At 40.0% G+C, this 26,462-nt stretch overlaps 1 protein-coding gene across 1 annotated transcript in view; it reads left to right on the plus strand.

The window, feature by feature from the left end:
• The first annotated feature begins 1,194 nt into the window (after positions 1–1,194).
• The window catches only part of LOC309869798 (EGF-like and EMI domain-containing protein 1), a 509,737-nt gene continuing 484,469 nt past the window's right edge, over positions 1,195–26,462 (plus strand). Inside the window, exons 1-2 of the mRNA XM_082741432.1 lie at positions 1,195–1,575; positions 14,445–14,525. The gene's annotated coding sequence lies outside the window, so the exon portion shown is untranslated. The remainder of the gene's footprint in view (positions 1,576–14,444; positions 14,526–26,462) is intronic.

Consider the following 26,462-nt stretch of genomic DNA (forward strand, 5'->3'; position numbering starts at 1 on the left):
ATCCCAAAAGACCATTGGGGGATCATTTTAGGGCTCCTAGAACAGAGGAAATCAGATGGTACCACTTTAAGTACTGGACTCTGAATGAGTCATTGGAGAGCCACTTTTGATAAGTTTAGGAATCAAAGAAAAAAGTTGTCCGTCCGCAGACGGATCCGTTTTCTACAGGGCTGAACTGCAGATTATGGCTTCCGAACCTGGACTGTCCTTGTTGGAGGGCACGATGCACCATAGATTTTTATTTTCACGAAGCCGACTCCAGAGGTTTGCCTTCCAGACAGCAGCTGGCGCCGGGCAGAGGCATAGCCTCGGGCCGGAGCTGCTGGCGACCGCGCCGCGCTTGGCTGTGCGTCCCCGGCAGTCGGGCCAGCACCGCAGCCCGGGCTTCCCGTTCGAGCAGACGCTGTTCCCTTCTGGAAGGGCCGTGGGGGCTCGCAACTGGCTGCTCCTCCGTAAATTTTGGGGAAGAGGTTTGAAGGAAAGGAGGGAATAGGTTTGTAAAAGGGTTGGCTCCTCCTTGTAACTCTGGTGCCTGAAGGGGGTGAGATGGTGGCCAAATAAATGAAAGGGGATTATCCCATTTTGAGTAACGAGGGGTTTTGGATAAGCCGACGACGTGTCCTGCAACTGTCGATTTGGCAGGAGATTTGACTCAATCAACTGCCGTTTGGTTCCCACTTCAAACACACCTCCCCCAAGCCTGTGTTCTGATGGGCTCCCGAGACTTGGGGTGGGAGCGAGCGGAGCGAGAGAGAATCCAAAGTCAGCCTTCTTTGGGTCTCTGCTCGCCGCAGAGGCACAGCTGGTTGGGTTCTGAGCAGGTTGGTGAACGAGGGGGAGAGCCAAGGCAGCTTTGCCTGTTTGGCGGGGTTTGGGTGTGTGTGCTGGGCGGGGATGTGTGCAGGGTGGTGGGAGGGCAGGAAGAGGGGTGGGGAGCAGAGTTAGGCGGGAGAATTGAGCGGAGCCCCTTATTTTGCGTCTCAGCAGCCTCTCCAGACCCCAGCATCCAGCCCCCGCTGCGCGGGGTGGAGGGGAGGGAGTGGAGGGCGGGGGCGGAGGAGGGGGACCCAGAGGCTCGCCGAGCCCGCGGTGGCAGCGCGGCTGTCTCTTTAAGCGCTCAGTAGGGGCCGAGGCGGGAGGGCGGCGAGCGCGTTTCCATGGCACCGAGGCTGCGGGGGCTACGGGGCCGCGCGGCTCGCTGGGTTCCATTCGCTCCCGGCGGAGCAGGGGCGCGCAGCTCAGCGGCCACGGCGCCTCGGGGGCTCGCCCGGCCGCTCCTCCCGCGTTGCCGGGAGCCAGTGATGCCCAGTGCGGTCGAACTGCTGCCGCGCCCTCCTCAACTAGGAGCACCTCGCCGGCCCCGCGAGCCCCGCACACCAACTTCTGCCCCGCGAGCCCAACTTCTAAGCCGGGCTCGGACTTGCCAGCCGGAGTGGCGCGCCGCGCGTAGCCCCGGCGGCGGCTGAAGCCGCTCCGCCCCGCTGAGGTGACCTGGAGACCGTGGCTCTGGTGCTTTCGCGCCTGGGTGGCCGCCGGCTGGCCGCCAGGCAGCGCCCTCCAGCTCCGGCCCGGTATGTAAGTGACGCCCGCGCGCTCCGGGACGCGTAGGGAGAGCGGGTCCCCGTGCGCCTCAGCCCCACTCGGACCCGCTGCGGACCCTGCGGCCGCAGCGCGTTCCCTCAGGGGAGGGACGGAGGGAGGGCAGGAGCGGCGGGCAGGCGCAGAGCGCGTTCTGCGGGACGTCCCAGGCGGAGCGCGGCGGGAACGCTGTCCCCACCCAGCGCGTCCTCTGGGAGCGCCAGCCCCCGGGCAGAAGCCGGGGTCCGGGGCCGCGCGTGCTTTCCACCTGATACTCTTCCGCTCCTCCCCGCCGCCCTCCAGATTTGGGTGTGTGCGTGTGTGTTTCAGTTAATTTATACGGGTAATTGGCTAATGTCAAGTTCCACTTTCTGAAAGGGTTTGAACGGAATCAAGACGAGCAGCTAGTTTCTTGACATGTTCTTTCTAGTGACCAACGAGTTCGCGTACATTTTTTTTTTTTTTTTTTTGGAAAGTATCTCTGAGTCGGAAGGAGTGGATTATTCCACAGGTTTGATGAGAAGCGAACCCCGGCTCTTCTGCCCAAGTGAGGAGCTGGGGAGATGACTATGTCAAGGACTGAATGCGTGGTGACTTAGAAGCTAGCCTCCTTAGAGCTGAAGAGTAGGAAGATGACTGAAAAGCACGGTCTGAGCTTGGGGCGTGGTTTTATTTCCAGATTAGAAGTGAGGAAGGCCAGGAGATATTAATTCTTGGTCTTGGACATTATGTCATGCGTAGCGAGAAGCTCAGGAGAAGTCGCAGTCTTTACAAATTGCCTGATCATTTTGACTGGCTGGAGAAGTTTTCATTGAATTCTATAGCATCAGAAAGATCATTATCCAACCACTTGAGAAAGAAAGAGAAGCCAGATCTAGTTCTGCTTTTCCTTTCTGTTCTCGAGCTGTTGTGAATAGACACCAGAGTATTTTGAACATTTTAACATCTTTGCTGCTTCACTACTTCTTTGCTTCATCTGTGATTTTCTGAAATGTGAATATTTTATAACAGAAAAATGATTTAGATAAGTACATAAAGCCATCTATACCTTTCTGGGGTTTTACTTTTTCTTGTAGGAAAAAATACAATTTTTGGGTTCACTTTACATTTCCATATTTCTTCCTTCTCACTTGAGATTAAATTTGTTACCTGGTTATTGCAAATGTCACTAACTATAAATCTTGAGACATGGTCAGGGTGTTGGTAGCATTGCAGAATAACTTGTTTTCTACATAGTTTGTAAATAAATATTTGGCAAAAATGCAAGAAGCTCCTGGGTAGGTGATTTCTCTTGCATTGATAAAATGTATCTTGTTTATTTTGCAGAGAAGGTTTATTTAGACTTTGCCTCTCCAGTTTATCTCAGGAAGCACATCGTTCTTTGGATATCTTATCAGTGCATAAGCCTTCATATCTTAGAAACTACTTTTTATTTAACAAGCTTGCCACCTAGTCATGCTTTTACCTTTACAAATGCCATTATTAAAGTGGATTCCAGGTTAGCTCATTAGGTAGCCACAGAGTCATCCACACAACATGAGACTGAATAATCCCTTTGGGGGGGGCACTGAAAAATAGTAGAAATACCCACCCTTTTTACATTGCTTAACTGTTTTACCTTATGTTTCAATATTGACACTTTTTGGGAAAAGGCTGGAAGGATGACATTGCATTTTTTTTTTTTTTTTTTTTTAAGGACACTGCTATTGCAGCTCATTTATTTATCTGGTGAGCTGAGATCGGATATTAAAACCAATATAAATTCTTGGGTGTTTAATAGAGATGCTCTTTCTGTGGATTATTGAGATTACTCTGATGACTTAGTATTTTCTGAACTCTAGATGGGAAGAAATCCAATTAAATTTGTATTTAATCTTCCCTGGTATTAGAGTTAGTCACCTCCCCCCCCCCCCCCCAGCAGGAACCATGTTGTGATTTGGAGGTAGGTTTCTGTAGATACCTTTGCAATTGTTGTAATCATGTATACATGCAATCATGTATAGCACATGGCTTCCATATACCTGTCCATCTATTAAATTAAGGAGAATTCTCCCTGAGATTTTTATTGACCTCTGAGGTCCATTATCAGTGAGAGCAGGCTTCTAATGAGGTGAGGTCCACTAACGAGAATGCACCATCTTACTGACTGGCACTTATAGGTCATTAACACAAATAAAACTTTTATATAGCTGATCTTGTACTTGAGCAGATTTTGGAGCTGGGGTGACAACTGAAAAAAGGAAATGACTGTGCAGCTAAATAATGGCCAGCCTAAACTTGAAGCATTGTATTTATGACACGTCCCCCCACAGGTAAGCTCATTTCCAAAGGAAACTTTATTAATGAAGCAAAAGACGTATGACAAGTGGATACCCCAACTCTGATGATATTTGATCTTTTTATTGACCATGTATTATCATATGTAGGGAACCTTGATAAGTAAAGTTAGGCAGATTCTTAAAATCAGTATTGCACAGAGAGTACCAAAGTGCCTACTATGTAAGGAGATTGGAAATCACAGGTAATAATCAATCGGTTTGAATTCTTACTTAAATGCCAAACATATTTCTAGATACTGTATATGCATTATTTCACTTTATTCTGGAAATAGTCCTGCAAGGTAGGCACTATTGCCTTTATTTTATGATGAAGAGACACAGACAGGTTAAGTTCACACTCCAAGAATTCATAAGATTTATATCAAGGTAGTTTGAATTCCAGTGTTGGCGTTCTTAGCAAATATGCTCCATTTCAGAATACCCAGGACCAGTGTCTGATTTTATGAAATTCTTTTTAATCACTGACAGAGGTTTTTGGTAGGAGTGAGGCTCATGAGTATTGAAAAACCTTAAAGCCCCCCAAAAGTGGAGCTTTTTGATTGTTGTAAAAGCTACAGGGCTCCATTGGGATTTGACAACGGGTATGGGGAGGAACTGGGGTGCTAGCTGTCTAGAAATGGATAAGATAATTCCTCACATAGAAGATACTGAGACCTTTCATAAGAAATTCTGCTCTCTCATGGCTGTAAGGTGTTTAAGTATTAAATGATGGGCTGGGCTTAAAGTGGGAACTGTGGAATGGGGAAAGCTATCCTTGGCAAGTGCATTATGAATTGGAGAGTTGTCCGGTGATGGCATTTTGATAAAGGGATATTGAAGAGTTTACTTATGTTAATGGTGCTCTGCAAATGTTTTCTAAAGGATTAAGTAGAAGGAAATAAACTCTACTTCCGATCTTTGAGACATCAAAGGGAAATGACTGGCGGTAGCACACTCTATTAAAACTTCTCCTTTGTAATGCTCTCTTGTAAACACTTGCATAATTATTGTATACTACATGATTAAAAGTAGGAAACATGGAAATATTGTAGGTTTCATGCAAGCAGAAGTGCATAAAGGCAGATCTAGTACCTTACCCTCCTGGGACTTGAGATACGTGGATTCCTATGTCACTTGGGGGAAATTTTAAAAAGGTGTGGCCACTGTGTGAGTCAGCAGTCTTCTAAACTGTAGGCAGTTTGACACACAAACCCAAAATATGCCTTCTATAATACTGTTTATCCATCCTCCTCCCATTCCCAAACCCCTTAAGGAGAACTGTATTTACCTCAGGCTTCTGTACCTGACACAGAAACCTGTAGTCAGAGTGGTAGAGATTTAGACTGTTGAGGAATCAATAAATTTAGAAGTAGACAAAGGCAAGAAGCTATAATAATCCAAAACCATGAAGGGGAATTGACAAAGTTTTCTCTTGCACTACACAGCATATTGGAATTTGCTTTGTTTTGTTTTGGTTCTTTTTTAAAAAATTTTCTCATGATGAAATCTGAAATTGAGCTAATTAGAGTTGTTTGGGTCTATTAACAGTCCACTTTTTAAATTTACAAATAATTTAAGCATGACCTGTGGTCCATCATTTATTAATTACTGTAAATCAGTTCAAAAATATTTTTCCTTCTTATGAGATCAACCACACTAAATGAGCATAAAGTATACAGAGAAGGCTGTGTGTACTCATTCTGGGCAAGGCATTATTTTCAGCATTTTGTATTTATTAATGTCTTGAATCCTAACAACAGTTATATGAGGTAGATAATACTGTCATCTCCTCCAATTTTCAGTTGAGGACATTGAAGTAGAAAGAGGTTAAGTAACTTGCCTGAAGTTTCATAACTGAGAAGTGGTGGGATGGGCTTTGGATCCATTCTGTCTAACTCTAAGCTCTGTTCCTAATCACTGTTCTCTGTGGTGGTTCCTCATCCCTTGATCTCTCCTTCCTTGGCTCTCAATTTACCAGCCTCCTTGGTCTTCCTGTTTCAGTCTGAATTTGTTTACTCACATTCAACAGTAGCTAAGTCTTTCTCTTATTACTCCAAGGAGACTGAAACCTCAACTTTGCCTTGGAGTTTTAGCAGTCAACTTCATTCTAGACTTTAATTGATGAGATTGACATTATGTTATATGAATTTTTCAGGCTCCCTGTTGTTGGCCTCAATATATAGTTTTCCTATATTTTTACTTCTTTCTACTGTGTCTCATGGGATTAAGTTTCCCACTCTTTTACAAGGCAGTTCCTTCCCTGTATGTTCCAGATACCATCCTTAAAAAGGTTTCTCTGTCAGTCATCTCGTTAGTTTCTTTTATTGCCAACTCTTTACTTTCCATTGTTTCTTTTTCCCTTTTCTCCCCAGTGTAACTAAGTCTCCCTTTCTACGTCTCTATTTCATGTTTATCTTATGACTGTCTCTATACACAGATCTATCTTGATCGTATTTCTCTCCATCTTCAGTTTCTCTTGAAGCAGCTGTTGATGCTGCTTTCTTCTTATTAATGATCATTTAGCTCATTGCCGTCTGGCTTCCTCTGCCAAATATCTTCTCAGAAACTGCCTTCTTTTCAAAACTCACCCGGCTTTCAATTTTCTGTAGCATATGATATTACTGGCTATTCTTATTTCCTACTTTTCTACTTCCCTGCTTGTGCTTTTTCATTTGTCCACTTGGTATCATCTGTAGTTCTCTACTGGCCTCTGTACTCTCCCATCTTCTATCTTTATTCCTCTCCCCATTTTTTACACTTTACCGGGTTTATTTTCTTTCTTCTCACTGGCTTCTATCAGCTCCTCTATTTTGATGAGACTGAGATCCGTACATGTAGCCCCAATGTCTTTGGAGTCACAGACTCACATTTTCAGCTATAGATTTATCATCTCCATTGGCCTAAGACTCAAAATGTCCATAAATCATCTGTAGTCTTCATTTTTTCCCTCTACATTTACTCCTTCTTGGGTATTTTGCTCTTCTTTCCCTTCCTTCATATTTGAAATCTTTTATCTGTCACCTTACTCCCAGTTTACTTTGTACTTATATGATGAGCTTTTGGTGAGATGATTGTGAAAAGGCCTTTGTATATGTTGACTAGATAACTGTAAGTTAATATTTATATTCCCATCAATTGACAACTTCTATAAACACAAGCAATGAAATATTTCTTGAATTAGTTCTTTCCTGTTTTTGACACTTAAGCCCAGCCGTACTATTTTTACTCCTAGACTATTGTAGTTGTCTCTGGTTGGTCTTCTCTTTCATATTCTATTGCTTCTCCTTATTTTTATTATATCTATGATGTAATTTTCATCAAAGTTGCTCTCCCAAGCAAAAACCTACTAACTTACATCATTTCCTTTCTTAAAATTTTGATTTTCCATGAAATAAAGTTTAAGCATCAGAATATTATTATTAAATAGCACTTATCATATGCCAAGAGCAATTTAAGTACTTTACATATTTTAACTAATTTAATCCTCACAACAGGATAATATTAGTAACCATATTTCTTGAAAAGAAAATTGAGATCCAAGGAAAGTTAAGGTTTTCTTTGCATACAAGAGTGTGATGCTCAGGGGAGTTTATGTAGTTAGTCATTATAAAGTTAGGATATGAACCTGACCTATTTGTTTGACTCTGGAATCTATGCTCTTTTTTTCCTTTTTAAAAAGATTTTATTTATTTATTTGACATAGAGAGAGAGAGAGAGCTCAAGTAGGCAGAGCGGAAGGCAGACGGAGAGGGAGAAAGCAGGCTTTCCACTGAGCAGGGGGCCTGTTTTGGGGCTTGATCCAAGGACCCTGGGATCATGATCTGAGCCGAAACCAGCTGCTTAACCAACTGAGCCACCCAGGCGCCCCTAGAATCTATGCTCTTAACCACTATGTTGTGTTCAAGATTGTATCTTTCTGGCATTTTCAATTTTAGAAACATTTATTGAGCACTTTTTATAATTACTTGCCTTTAGCTCCCTTCTCCTTGTCAAGAACTATAAAGTGTTTAAGATTTTACTCTATTTACAAAGTAGCAAGGTACTCTGCCACAGTTCATAGTTGCTGAAGGAAGATATGAGACCCCTGGATCAAAGATAAAGGACTTTAATAGTCATGCCATAACAGGTAGCATAAGCTTTATGTCTGAATTGGTTTCCCTTGCTTCTATTTCCTCCTCTCCCAAATTCCACAGGGGCAATGAAGAATGACCTCACTGCATACTGTGCCCACAGTGAAATTTATGTCACAGCTGCAGAACCTAGGCCTTAAAAAAATCTCTCATCTTATAAGAGGACTGTCAGCAAACTTGGCCAATTTTTGCCCTTAGAGGGAGACATCATCTTTATTATCCTGCTCATTAAACAACTCTTCTCTCAGCCTTGGCCGGAGATGCTCTCTAAATCTTCCAAGGTTATTTGCTATACAAACATCTTTCCAGAACAAAAGACATCTAAGCTTCACAAGATATGTAGAAATGCAAGAGACCCTGAAGAATGATGTCCCAATACTCCTAACACTTTCCTTCCCAGTTTTAGCTGCATGGGCTTTGCTAAGGCTCAAATCTAGTTTTGTTCTTCTTTGTTGAATACAGCACTTGATTTTCCTGTTCTTTTTCCATAGGTAGGAAGACTCTGGAACTAGATGAACACATTCATTTAGTGAGCTGATCCAAGGGTTATGTTTAAATCTCAAGTATGTGTCTTTTTTCTGCTGAAGCTGAAATCAAATCACTAACCCAGTTGTTTAATACAACTGATTTCTTTTCTTGTTACTTCCATTCGACAAACACATATTCAGTCTCAACTACTTTGCTAGGCTTTGGGGATACAGAGAAGATAGGGTGATCCTCTGTCTTGGAGCACCTCATAGGGAGACCAGTGGACAGACAAGAACCTACCAAAAAAAAACAACTTGGTGAAACAACAATGTGAAAAGGGTTGTAGTAGAAGTTGAATTTAGAGCAGCTGAGAGGGGATAGCTCAAGATGAGAATTTTGGACTTTGCGGGGAGCAGCAAGGAGCCAGGAAGTGAGTCACCTAATCATATTTGTTTTTTTTTTTTTTGAATTAGAAATGGGCTGAAGAGGGAAGGAGTGAGGCAGGAAGCCCTTTCCTGTAGGGTCCTTTCCGTAGTAGAGGGAGAAGTAGTATGAGTCTAATGAACAAAAGAAATAGTGATGGTGATGAAAAGAAGGAACAGATTTGAAAGATTAATAGCAAAACTGGAGGGTGGCCTTTGGGTAATGGAGAAAATCAGAAACACAGGAAAAGGAGGAATTTTACAGGGGAAGTGGATAAGTACTATGTGTTTGTTTATCTCAGTTGGAGATGTTCTGGAAGAGCTCCAAATAAGTGTCTGAGGCCAGGACAGTGGTCTTGGCTAGAGCTATTCCTGAATGTTAAAGTAATGAAACACAAGCACATATAAAAATGAGGAGAAAATGTTATTGAAGAAGGAAACCTGGCAAATTTTAATGAGAGAAGAGCAGATAAAGAAGGACCCTAGGAAGAGATTAAGAGACTGCCTGGCATGCCTGGGTGGCTCAGGGGGCTAAGCCTCTGCCTTCAACTCAGGTCATGGTCTCAGGGTCCTGGGATTGAGCCCCACATCGGGCTCTCTGCTCGGTAGGGAGCCTGTTTCTCCCTCTCTCTCTGCCTGCCTCTCTGCCTACTTGTGATCTCCCTCTGTGTCAAATAAATAAATAAAATCTTTAAAAAAAAATATATATAAACTGCCTGAGAAGAAGAGAGAGGGAGTGGTAAATGCTATGGAAGTCCTCAGGAATGTTGAATTAAACAAGAACTTGGGACGTTGAAAGTGTTACTATGGAAAAAAAATTAGCTTAGAGTTATCTACATTGACCTGATGAAAGAACCTTGTTCTAGTTGAGAAGTGAACTGTAGCAGCTATCACTCTTGGTCATGGTGACAAGAAGAGGAAATTTCTACAGAGTGGCTACATATGTTGGCAGTCTGTATTCTTGCATGACTTAACATTTAGTATGTATCTGCCATCATTCTCAGCCTCATTATTCCTATAGCCAGAAATGACAGGAGAAAGAACTTCCTGCTACATTACTCCAGCATAATTAATTACAAATGGGGCACAATTTATGATCAACTCACAATCATCAAGGCATTTTCTGCAGGGATTGTAAAGATAGGTGAAATAAAGCTTCCACACTTAAGGAGCTTATAATCAAGTACTTTCTTCTTTGTTGTGCATAGTTAAGTACTTACCAAGGTAAGTATTACCAAGGTAATACTGTAATAAAAAATAAAAACCAAATTCATGAGAGGGAATTATGAAAAGCTTCATGAACATGGTGGCATTTGAGTTAAGACTGCAAGTAGAAGAACATTCCTTACTGGAAGAGAGCAGAGAAGACCTTGGATGCTGTTGGGGAGGGGGACAGTACTTTCTGGGGATGGTTTACACTACTGTTAACTGGTATTGCCATCCTTGCCTCTGTGTACTTGTAGCTCTACCTTTACCAGGACATCCCAGAGTCCCCAGATGCACTCCACGCATTCCTGCCATGTGACAATGCCATGTGACGTTTGTTCTCAGTGAACTTCCTGCCTCCTCTCTTTCTTCCAGGATCATCTTTAAGATCCAGCACAAAAGTCATCTATTTCATAATTAATTCTAGGTCCTTCAGATTGGATTAATTGCTTGTTTGCCAGTCTCAGCAATCTTAACTAACGTCTTTATTTTACTTAGGTATTTGGAGATCTCTGGTTTCTTTTGAGAAATCTATTTGATAACCATATGATAATGATGGGAACATGTTCAGAATTATTAGTAAAGGCATTTCCAATCAGCTCTTTGTAAATCAGCCCCTTGTGTATAAATTATGTGGCTTGTCAGCTTGTGATGTGGGAAGTGTTTTTTGTCATTCTTCAGTGGACAGTTTTCAGTGGTGTTTAATGTTCTTTCTCACTGATATGGTTAATTAAGAATTGACAGTGACTCTGAACATTAGTGGATTTTGCTCTTGAGGGAAAATGCAATTCTAGGAGATTTGAATTTTGTTTCTCTGAATTATTAAGAAAACTATTTTCATGGTTTAGTGTAGTAGATCCTGACCAGGAGAAAAGCAATTTAATTTTGAATGGTTTTCCTTTTTGGAGCTCAAAGTCCTAATATTCATTTGCAGTACTTCCTGACTTTTGTTAACACTGGGAAGAATTTTCTTTATAGTCAAAAGTATGTGACCATAAAATAATAGTAAATTATATTGCTTTATTATTTATTGTGGAATTTAAATTTTGGCTATCCCAGCTTCTAAACTCCAAGAGATAAAAAAAGAAAAAAAAAAACCACGAAAACAAAAAACCCACAACTATTCTCAGCATGAATAAACTGGGAATGTATCTTGACATCAAAAATTTATTTTCCAATGCATTTTGCAGTTTACTCATGCTGAGAACTACTTCTTATCTTTTGAACTTTTGAACTCTTATGTGAATCAGGATGAGCAAAAATGAACATGAGTTTCCTTTCAATGTACTGGTATACCACATGTAAAATAAAACAAGTAGAAACTCAAGACACAGCAATACACACTGGCCAATTATATGATAACAGAATAGTATTTGTGTTGGGCTTTAGGCATGTTATATGCAATACTGAAATGAATTTTGAAATAGGAAACACAGTAGGCAGCAGCCATTAAAAGGTATGTCTTACATCTCTTGTAAAGCACATCTTGCTTGAATTCAATTGACAGTAACTAAGTCGGGGCCAGGAAACAACTCAGTCAGCATTCTCCTTCTTTCATAAATCTATTTACAGTTGAAACTCCATTAACATTTTAATTGTTTCACAGCTAAAGTTGATCTCCATGCCACCTTTAAAAGGCTCAGGTTCATTAAAATTTAAGGGACCAGGGAGTCCATAGTCTACACTAATGACGTAGTGATGGTTGTAAAGGCTCTAAATATATTTTTGGCTCAATGAACAATTGAGGGATTCTTTGTAGCAGCTAAGTGTGTTCCCAGGTACATTGTTGCATTGCCTCATTTCAATCGCTCCAGAAAACTCTCCCCCTCTTTTCCCTCATGTGAATCCTAGGGTCTCCAAGGTCCTGCTGAACATTTCTGCCAATATTTATTTAGTTGACTGTGTTAATTCTACAGCTAAATTTTACTCTTACTGAGGTCAGAGTATGAAGCCAATAATTGTTGAAATAAAACTAGTCAATGGTAACTTACTTTCAACCCATATTTCTTTGCCCCTTATATTGTACCCCTGACTCCAATAAAAAATATATACAAACTTAAAATTATTTATAACTATTGGGAGTTCTTGTTCTGACTGTGCTACAGATTAGTTGGGTGTAATCTCTCTGATCTCTAGTTTCTCATTTGTTAAAACTTTGGTATATACTTCAGAATATACATATGCTTCAAGGATCCACCAGCCTTAAATTATGTTCCTGATGTGATTTGTTATATACAGTTATTTAACAGTTAACACTTAAATGTAGGGAACTTCCTGCCCAAGACGACAGTTTTCTGTTTGACACTTGTTTGTGTTAAGCCGTCCCTGAAAAGATACAGTTAAAGGATCCTTTTAATCTAACGAACATTTCTGGTTGATAATATTGAAGCCCTCTCATTTGCTGATAGAACGAAAATATTTGTTTGTTTTTTTTTTTTTGTTTGTTTTTTATGGGACAACTTTAGGTGGAAAAAGGTAAAAACTAACATCAAAATGACCCCAAAACCTTATGCTATCATTAAAAGCCAGGAATACTTGGGATGCCTGGGTGGCTCAGTGGGTTAAGCATCTGCCTTTTGCTTAGGTCATGATCCCAGGGTCCTGGGATAAAGTCCCACTGGCTTCTTCCTCAGCAGGGAGCCTGCCTCTCCCTCTGCCTGCGGTTCCCTCTCTCTCTGACAAATAAATAAAATTTTTATTAAACAAAACAAAACAAAACAAAAACCCTAAAACCAGGAATACTCAAGATCATGTTATTATAACTTGGTATTTGGGGTGGTAAGGATCTATTTTAAGCCTGAGATTTGGCCGTGATGATAGGATGTAGGTTATACAGAAATGGTAATAACTGGGAGTATGTGTTCACTTATTCTTTTTACCATGTGATTTCTGTACCTTTATAAACCTGAAGAGTGAGGTGAACCATGTTTGTGTGGTTGTCAATTTCTGGAAGTGCCGTGTTGGGCTTTGCCCACACTGCATGTTCAATTTCCAAGTACTCTTCTGCCTTAAAAAAAATGTGACTTTAGATTCATAGATGAATTTTGGTTAGTGGTAGGAAATAATAATCAGAATAGATTTTAAGGTATCTTATGCCAAGATAGTACTTTTACAGGCCAAATCTGTATGAGAGGCTTTTGAAACCCTTTTATTTTAAGGGGTACATGCTTTGGTTTCACCAAGTCTTTTTTGTTTTGTAATTTTCATTAAAGTACTTTCTATGTGAGGCAGTGTTTTGTCTAGATGATATCAGCATAAAGCTGTCATTTTTATTTCTTAATTATTTATCCTTCTTAAATTTACACAGTAGATGGGTTTACCTGATAGCGTGTGGTCATATCAAAAATAGTTTCATAATCTCTTATTCATAGTCTGAAATTAAAAAATCTCTAAACAGTGGCAGGTACTTTTTGGTTGCTGTTACTTGTCACAGATTAATTTGGTGGCATAACTTTCACTGAGCAGACATGAGTCTAATTATGGACTTTATTTGATTGAATATGAAAATCCTTAAGTTTCCCTGAAGAAATATTAATGTATTTGATTAGAATGTGACTCTTGAGACAGTTCTGGGCACAAATGCATTATATTGCCTTTCTAAAATATGAAAAATTCTGAACTCTAAAACAGTTTGGACCCTAAACATTCATATACCTCAAAACAGTATTTGTAAATATATTTAGAGAACATATTGAATTTCAAAGGGTTATTTAAACTTCTAAAAGTTTGTTTATTTTTATGGATTTTTTTGAAAGATTTTTGAGAGAGGAAACACAAACAGGGGGAGTGGGAGGGGGAGAAGCAGACTTCCCACTGAGCAGGGAGCTCAATGGGGACCCTGTGATCATGACCTGAACCAAAGGCAGATGTTTAACGACTGAGCCACCCAGGTGCCCCTGGATTTTTTTTTTTTAATTTTATTTATTTATTTGACAGACAGAGGTCACAAGTAGGCAGAGGCAGGCAGAAAGAGAGTGGGGTGAGGGAGGGAAGCAGACTCCCTGCCAGAGAGCCCCATGCAGGGCTCGATCCCAGGATCCCGGGATAATGACCTGAGCTAAAGGCAGAGGTTTTAACCTACTGAACCACTCAGGTGCCTTTTCTTTTTTTTTTTCTTTCTTTCTTTTCTTTTTTCTTTTTTTTTTTTTTTTTTTTTTTAATAAAATGAAGTTTCCTTTTAAGCAAAAAAGTGCCCACTTATTTTTGTTCAGTTAAATTCTGGATGTTGCCATTTGCAATGACGTGGATGGAACTAGAGTGTATTATGCTGAGTGAAATAAGTCAATCAGATAAAGACAACTGTCACATAATCTTGCTTACAGGTGGAATTTAAGAAATAAAACAGGATCATGGGGAAGAGAGGAAAAAATAAAACAAGATGAAATCAGAGAAGGAGGCAAACCGTAAGAGACTCTTTTATTTTTAAAGATTTTATTTCTTTCAGAGAGAGAGAGAAAACACGGGAAAGGAAGAAGCAGACTTCCAGCTGAGCAGGGAGTCCAACACAGGGCTGGATCCCGGGACTCTGGGAACTGACTGACTGACTGACTGAGTTGCTCAGGCGGCTCAGAGATTCTTAATCATTGGAAACAAACTGATGGTTGCTGGGGGTGGGGGGCGGGGGTTGTGAGTGTATGGGATAACTGGGTGATAGACATTAAGGAAGGCACATGACATAATGAGCACTAGGTATTATATAAGATTAATGAATCACTGACCTCTACCTCAGAAACCAATAATACATATTATGTTAATTAATTGAATTTAAGTTAAAAAAATGAGAAAAAATTAGGATGTTGGTTGGTGTAAAACAAGGAAGGGTTTAGCTTCTTGTGTCCTCCCTGCCCCCACCAAAAATGACAACAAAAGAACTGTATCATAAGTGGATTTTTAAAAATCTGAAATCCCAACATTTTATGACACAGCTTGTCAAAAGTATAATATACATATGTATAACTTCCCATCCTCACAATCAGAAAAGAGAGATTAGATGATCTGCTAAGGGTAATGCATGAAAATAAGTTCTGCTGTTATTCTCTTAAGCTTATTTCTTCTTTATAGAAGAAAAGAATCAGTTGAAATCCATTCAACAGGATCTTCATGCCAGGCAACATGGCAAGGGCTTCTATATTATTTCATCTGAACACCAAACACTGTGCAATTGTATTATGTCTCCAATGTTGAAAAAAACATTATTTAGGGATAGTGATAAAGGAATAAAAACCCATTTTCTACAGTCTAGATTTTTTAATTCATTCCAATCCCATTCTCTGTGCAGGAAGGACGAAACTTCTTTGGTCTTTCTCCTGGTTACTTTTTATGATGTTTAATTCCAGATGGTGTGCTAGTCTTTCAAAGGGTAAGGTGGTCTGGTTAGGATCAGTCTGCTGGATCCTCTACCACCAGATTCAATGTTAGTAGAAGTAGACTTTGAAGTCTTTTGCTCTCCTCTGATTCACAAATTTTCCTACTTAATATTTTTCATAAATTTTATTTTGTTTTGTGAAATCCCTATTTTGACCCCAACAAGCTGTTATATTTTTTTAGATTGCATTTGTGATCAATCTATAGATGTTTAGACTGTGGTAAGCAATTAGTTTCTAAGAAGAATCAACTGAAATTCCTAACTTACTCTGCTGTAGTTCTTGCATTTCATATTAAATATGCTTATAATATTCTCTTTTGTACATGCAATCTGCATGACCACATGTTGCATTATTAATGGCCTCCCCAAGGGTTTGCTTCTTGCTGTGACTACTTCAATTATCTCAAATTTTAAGCTCTTCATCTGGAGGCATAGGTGGGGCATTTATATTTCTGGCATGATTTTCTAACATAGCAGTAAAGAGCTTATTCTGAAGGAAATAGGGATCTTTTTAAGGTGGGGTGGAGTCCCTTGATAAGGCTTTCTGGTCCCCATGGAGACAGACACTTCAAGGGAATCTATGGGCCTGGGAAGAAAAGTTAATTCTAAAGTACCCAGAAGCCCAAGGAAGACACTTTTGCATCTGACAGATGAGCCAAGAATTGAGCTTGAAGAAGAGGTAAATATTCTCACAAAGAAGGAGAGTTACACATGGGCAGGATTGCAAGTGAGGCTTCGTGCCTCTGTTCAGTGTGGCAACAAGAGATAGTAGGGCTTTTGACCTACAGACAAATTAAATGCCACCTGTCAAAAAGTGAGCTTTATGGCTGATTCTTTGCAGTTGTGTGAGATGGAAAACATATTTGTGAGAAGCAGCTAGGAATGGAAAGTCTGAATTAAAATGAATTATTGCTTGAAGGAAAGATAAATGCCTATTCTGATTGAACCTGAGGCTACCAGTGAATCTATTACACTAACATATCATCACTGTCTGTTTCATTGTGTACTTCATTTGCCTACGAAATAAAACTTGTTTTCTCTTGAAAATAATCTTTGAAATTTCTGTGTTAGCAAAAAAAAAAAGAAAAAAAAAAAAGGAAACAGCCCAAATATTGCCTCAAAATGTTTCCTCAAAAATGAGGAAACAGGTAAATTATGGTATATCTTTACAATGGAACATTTATGCAGCTATTAAAAACGGTGTTTACAAAGAATTTTAATGCTCTATAAAATGCTTACATTATAATAAGTCAAAAAAAAGCAGAATACAAATGCCTATAGCAGCATGATTTTATATAAAAATGTATAAATATAAAGATAATAAGCACAAAAAGAGGAAAATGCATCAATTAAAATGTTTTAATACTGTTTATCTCAGTAGTGAATTATAGATAATTTTTATTCTCTCATCTACAGTTCTCAGTTTTTGCCAACTTCTCTATAATGTACATCTATTACCTTTTTTTTTTTTTCTTAGAAAAATACTTGAAAGGGGTGCCTGGGTCATTCAGTCAGTTTAAGCATCTGCCTTCAACTCAGGTGGGCCTGGAAGCCAGCCCTGCCCTAGACTACCTGCTTGGCAGGAAGCCCGCTTTTCCCTCTCTCTCTGCTTGCCACACCCTCTGCCTGTGCACGTGCTCTCTCTATCTATCTCTATGTCAAATAAATAAATATGTTATCTTTAAAAAAAAAAAAGAAAGAAAAATACTTGAAAAATTTTTATTTGCTTTGGAAATAGTTTTCTGACCTGAGCCACTTGACACCATCTCTGTAAGATCACTATTGGGGCTACCATCACCACCAAATTTTATTTCTGATAACTTTTGTGTTTTAGTAAAAGTATCTCATTGTGTACTCTCTACCTGGGATGCTATTCCAGCAATGATGGGGGGGAAATATATATGAAAGAAATTTCTTCTGCTTAAAGGCTCTCGAAGCATCCCAGAGGAGGGGGGAAGAGCTAGTCTGATCACATGTGCTCCAATCTTGTGGCCTCTAAAGTAACTGACACAGCATATTGAAGAACAAGTTGCCATAAACATGGCTTCTTCAGATCTATAGTTAGTGATTCATTGTTAGTCTTATGGTTAATTTAGTGGACATTAGATATACTGTAAATTGCTAATGCTTTAACAGGTTTAACACATTTTTTTCTACTTCTAAGGATGAAATTAACCTGATTTGGCTTTTGGGTGACTCATTTCTGTAACCAGTTGTTTATATATAGAAATATTTCGCTTCCCTAGAACTCAATTTTCTGGACGCCCATATACTTGGAAAACAATTACTCTGAGAAGTGAACAGTAATAGTAATATAAATAATATACCTAACACTTATTGGGTACTAGCTATTGTTTTCAACTCTCTGTGGAACACTTTACTTCACTGTCTTACTTAGTCTTAATAACAAGCATATTACAGTTGTTACTGTTCTCCCTATTTACAGAGGAGAAAACTGAGGTTCAGAAAAGTTGAGTAGTTTGTCCAGGGTTGCGTAGCTAATTGCTGTGAGGCTAGAAGTTGAACTACATTCCAAAGCCTAAACATACTATTATAGTAAATAGCATGTGTGAACAGATGTCACAAAGTCTATGTTCAAAAAATGCAGATTTGACACTTCAAGGTCTCAAGAAAGAATCACTCTATTTTTCAAATGACTTTAGCAAATTTACAAATAACATACCTTAAAAGAGGAAAAGGGGGCTTCTAGAAGCAGGAATTGAGAGCAAAAATGAAATTCAGCTGTAGACTAAATGAGAAGGGCTGGAAAATCTAGACTATAGTCCTAAGAACTCTGAAAGCATTATATTTTAGATTGGTGTGTTAAGGGATTTCTTAACTTTATTAGCTTTGAAGTGTACTAGTGGGTAAATGTGGAACTTGATTGTGAAGATTTATCTTGCCAATAAAATTTTAAATTCAATATAGTACTAATTTTTTATACATTTGTATTTTTATTATATAATTTATGCATTTATTGTGAAAAGATTTGAATATAAAGATAAAATAACAAAATAAAAATCTGTCATAATTTCACACCAGAGATATCCACTGTTAACATTTTGGAAGATCTAAATAATATAAATACAGATGTAAGTATAAATGTAAATATGTATGTTTCTATTTTAACAAAATGGGACTACGCATACTTTTAAAAATCACATTTACTTACTATGGTATGAGTGTATTTAAAACAGTCTTTGATTCTAAAAGTAGAGAAGTTTATGATACATTTGAGATTGATTTACTTCCAGAAAGGATTAAAAACACCCATTTATTTGATGCTTTAAGGAAAAATACATATTAACCTAGAAAATTATTTTACGTGAATCAACTTCTTTCTTTCTTTCTTTCTTTTTTAAAGATTTTATTTATTTATTTGACAGAGAGAGATCACAAGTAGGCAGAGAGGCAGGCAGAGAGAGAGAGGGGGAAGCAGGCTCCCTGCTGAGTAGAGAGCCTCATGCGGGGCTTGATCCCAAAACCCTGGGAGCATGACCTGAGCTGAAAGCAGAGGCTTTAACCCACTGAGCCACCCAGGAGCCCCAAATCAGTTTCTTTCTTAATGATGCTTGTGTCAGTGAAGAAGTACTGTACTTTATTATCTTCATCCTGTAGAGCGGTCATTACCATCCTGTATTTAGATTAAACATGTTAAAGTAATCTTTTCTTTCTTGCTTTCTGCTTTTTCTTTCTTCTTCTTCTCCTTTCTTTCTTTCTTTCTTTTTTTTTCAAATAAAGTAAAAGGAATCAATAATGAAAGTGATAATTTAAGGATGTTTTGAATGGAAAAGAGTATACATTCTCTGGCTGGAGTTGATGTGATTTAAAACCATCTGCTTCTTTTGCTTGAAGTGCAGTTAGCATTGTATCCATCTACCTACATAATTCGGAAGGATGGGCAGATCCAGATTCCAAAAGCTGTGTTTCCATTTGTTAGTTCATGTGACAAAGATTTATTGAGCACGTACTTCATGTGAGTCCTGTGTTAGATGCTTATTTAACGCAAAGAGGTTTTAGATGTGCCTTTTGTACTCAGAGAAGTCCCATAAGAAAACAAAGAAGAAGGGGTGCCTGGGTAGCTTAGTGGGTTAAAGCCTGTGCCTTCAGCTCAGGTCATGATCCCAGGGTCCTGGGATTAAGACCTGCATCGGGCTCTCTGCTTGGCAGGGAGCATGCTTCCCCCTCTTTCTGCCTCTCTGCCTACTTGTGATCTCTCTCTCTGACAAATAAATATGTAAAATCTTAAAAAAAAAAAAGGAAAACAAAGAAGAACACAATTATAATTCAATATGGTGGGCAACAGGGGAGAAGGGAGCTTAGAGGGGTATAGGGCAGGAAAGGCTCTTTTGGGCATGGTCACTTGAGTGGGGAAGCAGACTGAAAGTGAACACAAGATGATAGGTGAGTGGCAAGGGGAAGTGGGGTGTTTCAAGATGAGGGACCACATGTATACAATTGTGGGGACAAGAGTTTAAGACATAAGGTGGAACAAGGTTTGGGAAGTAGCCAAGAAGCATTGTGTGCTGTACTGGGGAGTTGGAATTTTATCCTGAGGGAACTGGGAGTCATTGGACAATGATCAGTGGAGATAGGAGAACAGCTGTGGTTTTAAGAAATCATTCTGGCAGCTGTGTGAAGAGGCTGTGAGTTGTGCTAAAGAATGATCAGTATCTGAACTAAGGTGTTGGACAGGAAGTTACTGAACTGATGAACTTGCTGATTGGTGTATGTGGGGGGCAAGGCAGTGGATGGCAAAGGGTGACATCAATATTTTCATGCTAGGTGACTGTGTGCACTGTGGTATCTTCTACAAATGAGAAATGCTCTGAATCAAGCACATTGACAGGGTAGGTCAAAGATGATGAGTTTGTTTGGATGTGTTCAGCAGGCAGTTGGATGTGTGGATCTTGAGCTGAGAGATCTTGAGCTATAGACTAGTACGGCACATTAGTCTTGTCTGGGAACATAAGCATGAAATCAGGGAAGGGCAGGATCACTCAGGTAATATTTGTGGATTCATAGGGCTCCTTGAGGATCACCATCATTTAAAGTATTAACACAGAATAGTAGTTAAGGGTGTGGGCTCTGTCGTCTAGGTTCAAATCCTAGTTCTACTAGTTACTGGGCAAGTTCCTTATTCTTTCTGTCCCTCAGTTTTCTCACCCATAATATGGAGATAAATTATAATTGAGTCATAGGTTAGTTGTGAACCCTAAAATGAGTTAAAATATTAAGGTATATTTAATAGGACTGGTTTATAGTAAAAATTCAATGGATTTAGAATATAATATAATAATGATTAAAGGCAATTTGGCTAACACCCCCCCTCCTTTTTTTTCAGTGAAGAATGCAGAATAGTTGTTGTCAAAAGGGTAGAGGAGAAATCTATGAGAGGAGTCATAAGAATTAGAGTGGGCCAGAAGGAAACTGAGTTGTATTAAATGTTATAGGAAAGAAAAACCAGGGGCGCCTGGGTGGCTCAGTGGGTTAAGCCTCTGCCTTCGGCTCAGGTCATTATCTCAGGGTCCTGGGATCGAGTCCCACATCGGGCTCTCTGCTCAGTGGGGGGCCTGCTTCCCTTCCTCTCTCTCTGTGATCTCTTCCCTTCCTCTCTCCTACTGTGATCTCTCTCTGTCAAATAAATAAATAAAATCTTTAAAAAAAAAAAAAAAGGAAAGAAAAACCAAGTAAGAGCAAGGAAGTGTCCTTTGTTTTTTTGCTACAAGTTTGTTGGTGACATTGGTGGGATGGGCCTCAGATCCTGATCCAGCGGTCTGAGGGATGACCAGCAGGTGGGAATGGAGTGAGCAGATGGAAACTACTTTGACAGCTTGATTGAAATCCGAGTTAGGATGGTAGTTAGAGGGAGATGTGGGGTTGAGTGAGTGTTTGTGGTTGTTGTAAAGTAGGGGTGAATCGGAAGCATTTTATATTAGTGAGGGAAGAGCTAGCTAGCACAGGGCAGACAACTAAGCATTGAGTTAAAAGAGCTCTCATTTATTTATCATATTTCCCTCAGTGTATCCTGTGTCTGGCACTGAGCCAGGAGCTGAGTGAACTCTCAAGGAACTATAGTCTCAGGCTGTGTATGAAGGGAAATGGCCATGACTTGTATTTTGGCTCAACAAGAAGTAAGCTTTTGGGAGGGACTCTTCCTGCTGTAGGTGCTACACTCTCCTGAGAGTATTGGTCTGGGTTAGGGATGGTAGGACACTTGGCTTAGAGGCAAGGGATGATATTGGCCTGAAGTATAGGAGGTCATTTCAGTTTCTTCAGTAGGTCAGACCAGTCAGGGGGTCTCTGGAGTGAGGGAATACCCTACAAGTTGTCTATTCTGCAGTCATGCTGACTAAGCTATTCCCTGTGTGACCACTGATAACGCCTCATATTTGAATTTGTTCTCTTTCAAAGTAGAACAGTACATTGGAAAGAACATGAATTTGTTCTCTTTCAAAGTAGAACAGTGCATTGGGAAAGAACATGTAGATAACAGAAAACATATTTGTTTCATTCATTCAAAAATATTCCTTGAGCACCTAGGCTGGAATTATGATGGAGTCAAGAGAGAAAATGTGCCTGCCCCAAAGATCTTGCATCACAGAGAGGAAAATCAGCAATTAAACAAGCAATCATAGTTCCATAGTGAGAGTAGAGGTCCACAACTCTGTGCAGAGAGGTCAGGGCATCTTCCTGGTGGAAGTGATAATAAAACCTAACTGGAGGATAGGTTGGCAGTAGCCAGGTGCCAGGCACAGGGCAGAAGAGCATTTTAAGTAGAGGAAAACAGCATGTGTGGAGGCTGTTAGAAGTCTGGTGCTTTCCAGAATCTGAAAGAGGTTTGATTAGGTTGTAATATGGACAGTGGTGTCCCTCCAAATAGGTAAGTGATAGTAGACAACAATGATTGATCTTCTATCTCTTCTTTAAGGCCAGAAGTGGGTTGAGGATGCCTCTCTAGGCTGCTGTTCTCAGAGTGGAGATGAACATGGGATGTGAGGAAAACAAGTCTGAGGCCCATAGGTAGGATGGATTAGGGCACAGGGAGGGCAGGAGAGAAACTAGAATCAGGGTGGTCCATTGGGAAGTTACCTGTTGATGAGACCCCTGCCCTGGAAACAGAAATGGAGAAATGAGTGGCTAGGAGAAAGCCATGTATTAAAGAAAGATGATGGACTGAACAATTCCTTGAAAGTTCCTGGAAGGGTGCTCATTTGAGAAGGATCACCATGAAATGGTGAAAATAAACTGAATTTACAAAGGGAGAGATTTTATTTTTATTTACATATTTATTTGTTTAAAGACTTTTACCTTTTTAGGTCATCTCTGTGGGGCTGGAAACCACCACCTCAAGATCAAGAGTTGCATGCCCCACTGACCCAGCCAGCTAGGTGCCCCCAAAGGGAGAAACTTTATTTATTTATTTTATTTCTAATCTATTTTATTCATAAATTTTTGTATTTACATTAGATCATTTTTCTCTTTTCTTTTTCCCAAATTTTTATTTAAATTCTAGTTAGTTAACATATATGTAATATTGGTTCAAGGAGTAGAATTTAGTGATTCACCACTTAACATATAACACCCAGTGCTCATCATAACAAGTGCCCTCCTTAATGGCCATCCCCCACTTAGCTCATCCCCAACCCATTTCCCTCCATCAGCCGAAGAAATTTCAGAGGATGGGAGCTGGGAAGTCAATGAAGAGACACAAAATGTACATAGCACCAAAAAGAGCTCAGTTGAATTTGTGTTAAGGAATGTTAGAAGGCAGTGTTTAAAAAAAAGTACATTGAAGTCTAAGTTTCCCTGGATAAATGCTCTTTTAATCCAATTAATTGGGTACATTTTAGGCTTAAACAATAAAGAACTCCGAAGTGTTGCTAGTGAAATCATATCTGCTAAGTCATAGATGTTATTTTTTTTAGCAACTTTAGAGTTCATTTCGTCTATTTCATTTTATCACCAATTTGTGATTATGAACAGATGCTTGAAGTTTCTAATATTCTGCTTAAGGTAACATAGTAAAAGACATTCACATTCTTTAGTAGAGTAGTTCACAAGGAAATCAGGGGAGACTGAGGGAAGGCTTTCTGGCAATGATTTCAAGTGGAGTGTGTGGACATTTAGCTCTATTGATACACACTTGAATTCTGAAAGAGATGAGAGATACAGTGAAAATGCATCGCGCTGCGCATATTAGGAAATGGGGTTGCCCAAAAGAGCACAGCCAAAGCCTGGTACAAGTTCTCTACTGACCTAACGAGGGCGGGCAGGAGGCAGGGCGCAGCCCAGATCGATAGGCAATCACCGGCGCCGCGGGGAGGCTCCCAGGCGGCGGGCCAGGCGGCGCCTCTGCGCCTTCGCTCTCCCCTTGGAATTCAAGGTTTCCTTAGCATGCGGATGTCGCGTCTACTTTAGCATTAATACTGTCGAAGAGAAGAAACTTGGGACCTTTAAAACAATCCTATCTTGGGTTACTATAATTTGGCTTTGGTTTCATTTTTCTCAGTGGTCAAAGAATGTTGTTTCCAGCCAGAATATCCTTCCTATGTGCCCTTCAAAAGACTGATTTATGGTTGCTATGGGAACTGGATCATCAAATTTTGAAAATTAGTATATTTTAGGCCCTGGAGACCACAACACTGTGTGTGTGTGTGTGTGTGTGTGTGGTTTCTTCCATTTGAGAAAGGAAGGAATGTATTCTTTTTCATGTACTGTTATTAAATAAAGTGAAATGTACACCTTTGTTGAATTGTGCAGTGTGGTTAACATTTCATTCACTCATTCATTCATATTTATAGCATGTCTTCATTATCTCATTCTCCTAGACACAAAGCAACTAAAATGCTGAGGAAGAGGGAGGTTACTTTGATGTAGTTATAGCTCTTCAAAGTCTCCCTTTTTACCTCTTTTAATGAGGAGTTAACTGTTTTCCCATGGTCACAGGATAAGTAGGTTCTCTCTGTCTCTTTTGCTTTTGCTCTTTTTCTCCATATACAAATGGAGAGATATATTGTTTATACATATGCATGTATCACTTTATGGGGACTTTTGAGGATTTGATTACATACAATTTTACTTTCTCTCCCTCACTCTGGAATGTTGTATGCTGGGGTGTGGGGTTGGTGGAGGGGACTAGGTAGGTATGTATGGATGCCAGCTTCCCTGAGATTCTCCTAAAAGCAATATAAGACTTTTTGCTTCCAAAATGCTGTCATTGGTCTTCCTTCCAAGGATGAGGACATTTTGCCTTTGCTTAGAGTTTCTTCCTGCCCTTACTACCACAGAGCATTGTGTCCAGCAACCGTAGTGAACTGTGGGTTTCCATTCTGTGATTGATTGGGATCTTTCCTTCCAGTTGTCCCCTTCACACCCTGACTCCTGGTATTGTCCCCTCCAACACCCTTGATCTGAATATGAGTATCTTCTTCCATCCAGTCTCAGGAAGGTGGGGACACCACACTCTGAATATGCCCTCCATTTCATACCTTTTATGTTTTTTTAAGTTGTGTGTAAAAGGTTATTTCTCCAAAGCAGTTGCTGTGTTTTGCCCATTTAGGTCCTCGCCAGTAGCCCGTAGTCATTCTTCATTCCTCAGAAGTTACTATCCGCATTTTAATTTCAGAACCTTGTACTTTTCATTCAACTCATTCTCTGTCTTTCAGAGTGCTTAGGCATCATCTTAGACTCCTCTATAGTTTGCACATTATATGCAAACCTGTGAGCTCTGCCTCAAAATGTTTCTAGACTTTGACTTCTGCTTGTCATCTTCACTGTGGTTACCCTGGTCCAAACCATCACCATACCCTAGCTGGGTTATTAATGTAGCCCCCCAGTTGGACTCCCTATTTATATCCTTGGCCTTTTTCTCTACCCTGTCCCTGGAGTGAATCTGTTAAAGTACAAGTTGGATAATGCTAGTTCTCTGTTGAAAACCTGTCCTCAGTTCCCACCTCACTGAGAGTAAAAGCCCGTGTCTTCACTGTCGCCCAGCAGGCCTTATGTGATCAAGCACCCACCCACTCCCCACAGCCGATTTCTCTGAACTCCTCTCTTCCATGTCCACCCTACTCTACTGTACACTTGCAAGGAATTCTGCCTCAGGGCTTTGGAAATTGTTCTTCCTTCTGTCTGGAATGCTTTTCCCCTTGACGTATACACTGCTTCCTCCCTCATCAGGTCATTGCTCAAATACCATTTTCTCAGTAAAGCTTTCCAAGACCTTGACCTTTCCTCTCTCCTTTCCTATTCCATGTTTTCGGTAACGCTTACAATGATCTCATATACTGGGCTCCTGGGTGGTTCATTTGGTTAAGCATCTGCCTTTTGCTCAGGTCATGATCCCAGCATCCTGGGATTGAGTCCTGCATTGGGCTCCCTGCTCAGCAGGGAGCCTGCTTCTCCCTCTCCCACTCCCCACTGCTTGTGTTCTGTCAAATAAATAAATAAAATTTTTAAAAACAAAGCAAAGCAAAAAACAGTGATCTTATATATTACATATTTTGCTTATGTCATGTATTTATTGTCCATTTCCTGCCTTAGGATATAACCTCGATTAGGGTAGGATGTTTTATCCATTTTATTTACTGCTATATCCCCAGCATTTGGGAAAGTACCTAGCAGGCAGTATTTGCTAATAAATACTGTTGTTGAATAAATTGTTGAATAAATAAATGAATTTCATGTTGCCGTATTAACATGGATTATATTGCTATTTTGCTTTGCGTATCCTCCACAATGGAATCTATTTCTTTTGGAAATAGCGATTCCATTTCTATAAAGTGTTGATGATGTATTCATCTACAAACAGTGGCACCTAACTCCAGGCATTAGAATACAAACATAAAAAAGAAGCAGGCACTGTGCAAAGGGAGCTTGCAGTGGAGGAAGGAGTCAGGTGATTACAGAACTTGGCGGTAAGTGCTTTAGTGGCGGTGAGTGCTCAGGTGGCCTTGGGAGAAAGGTACAGATA

Source organism: Mustela nivalis (assembly GCF_964662115.1).
Source record: "Mustela nivalis genome assembly, chromosome: 1".
Taxonomy (NCBI): Eukaryota; Metazoa; Chordata; class Mammalia; order Carnivora; family Mustelidae; genus Mustela; species Mustela nivalis.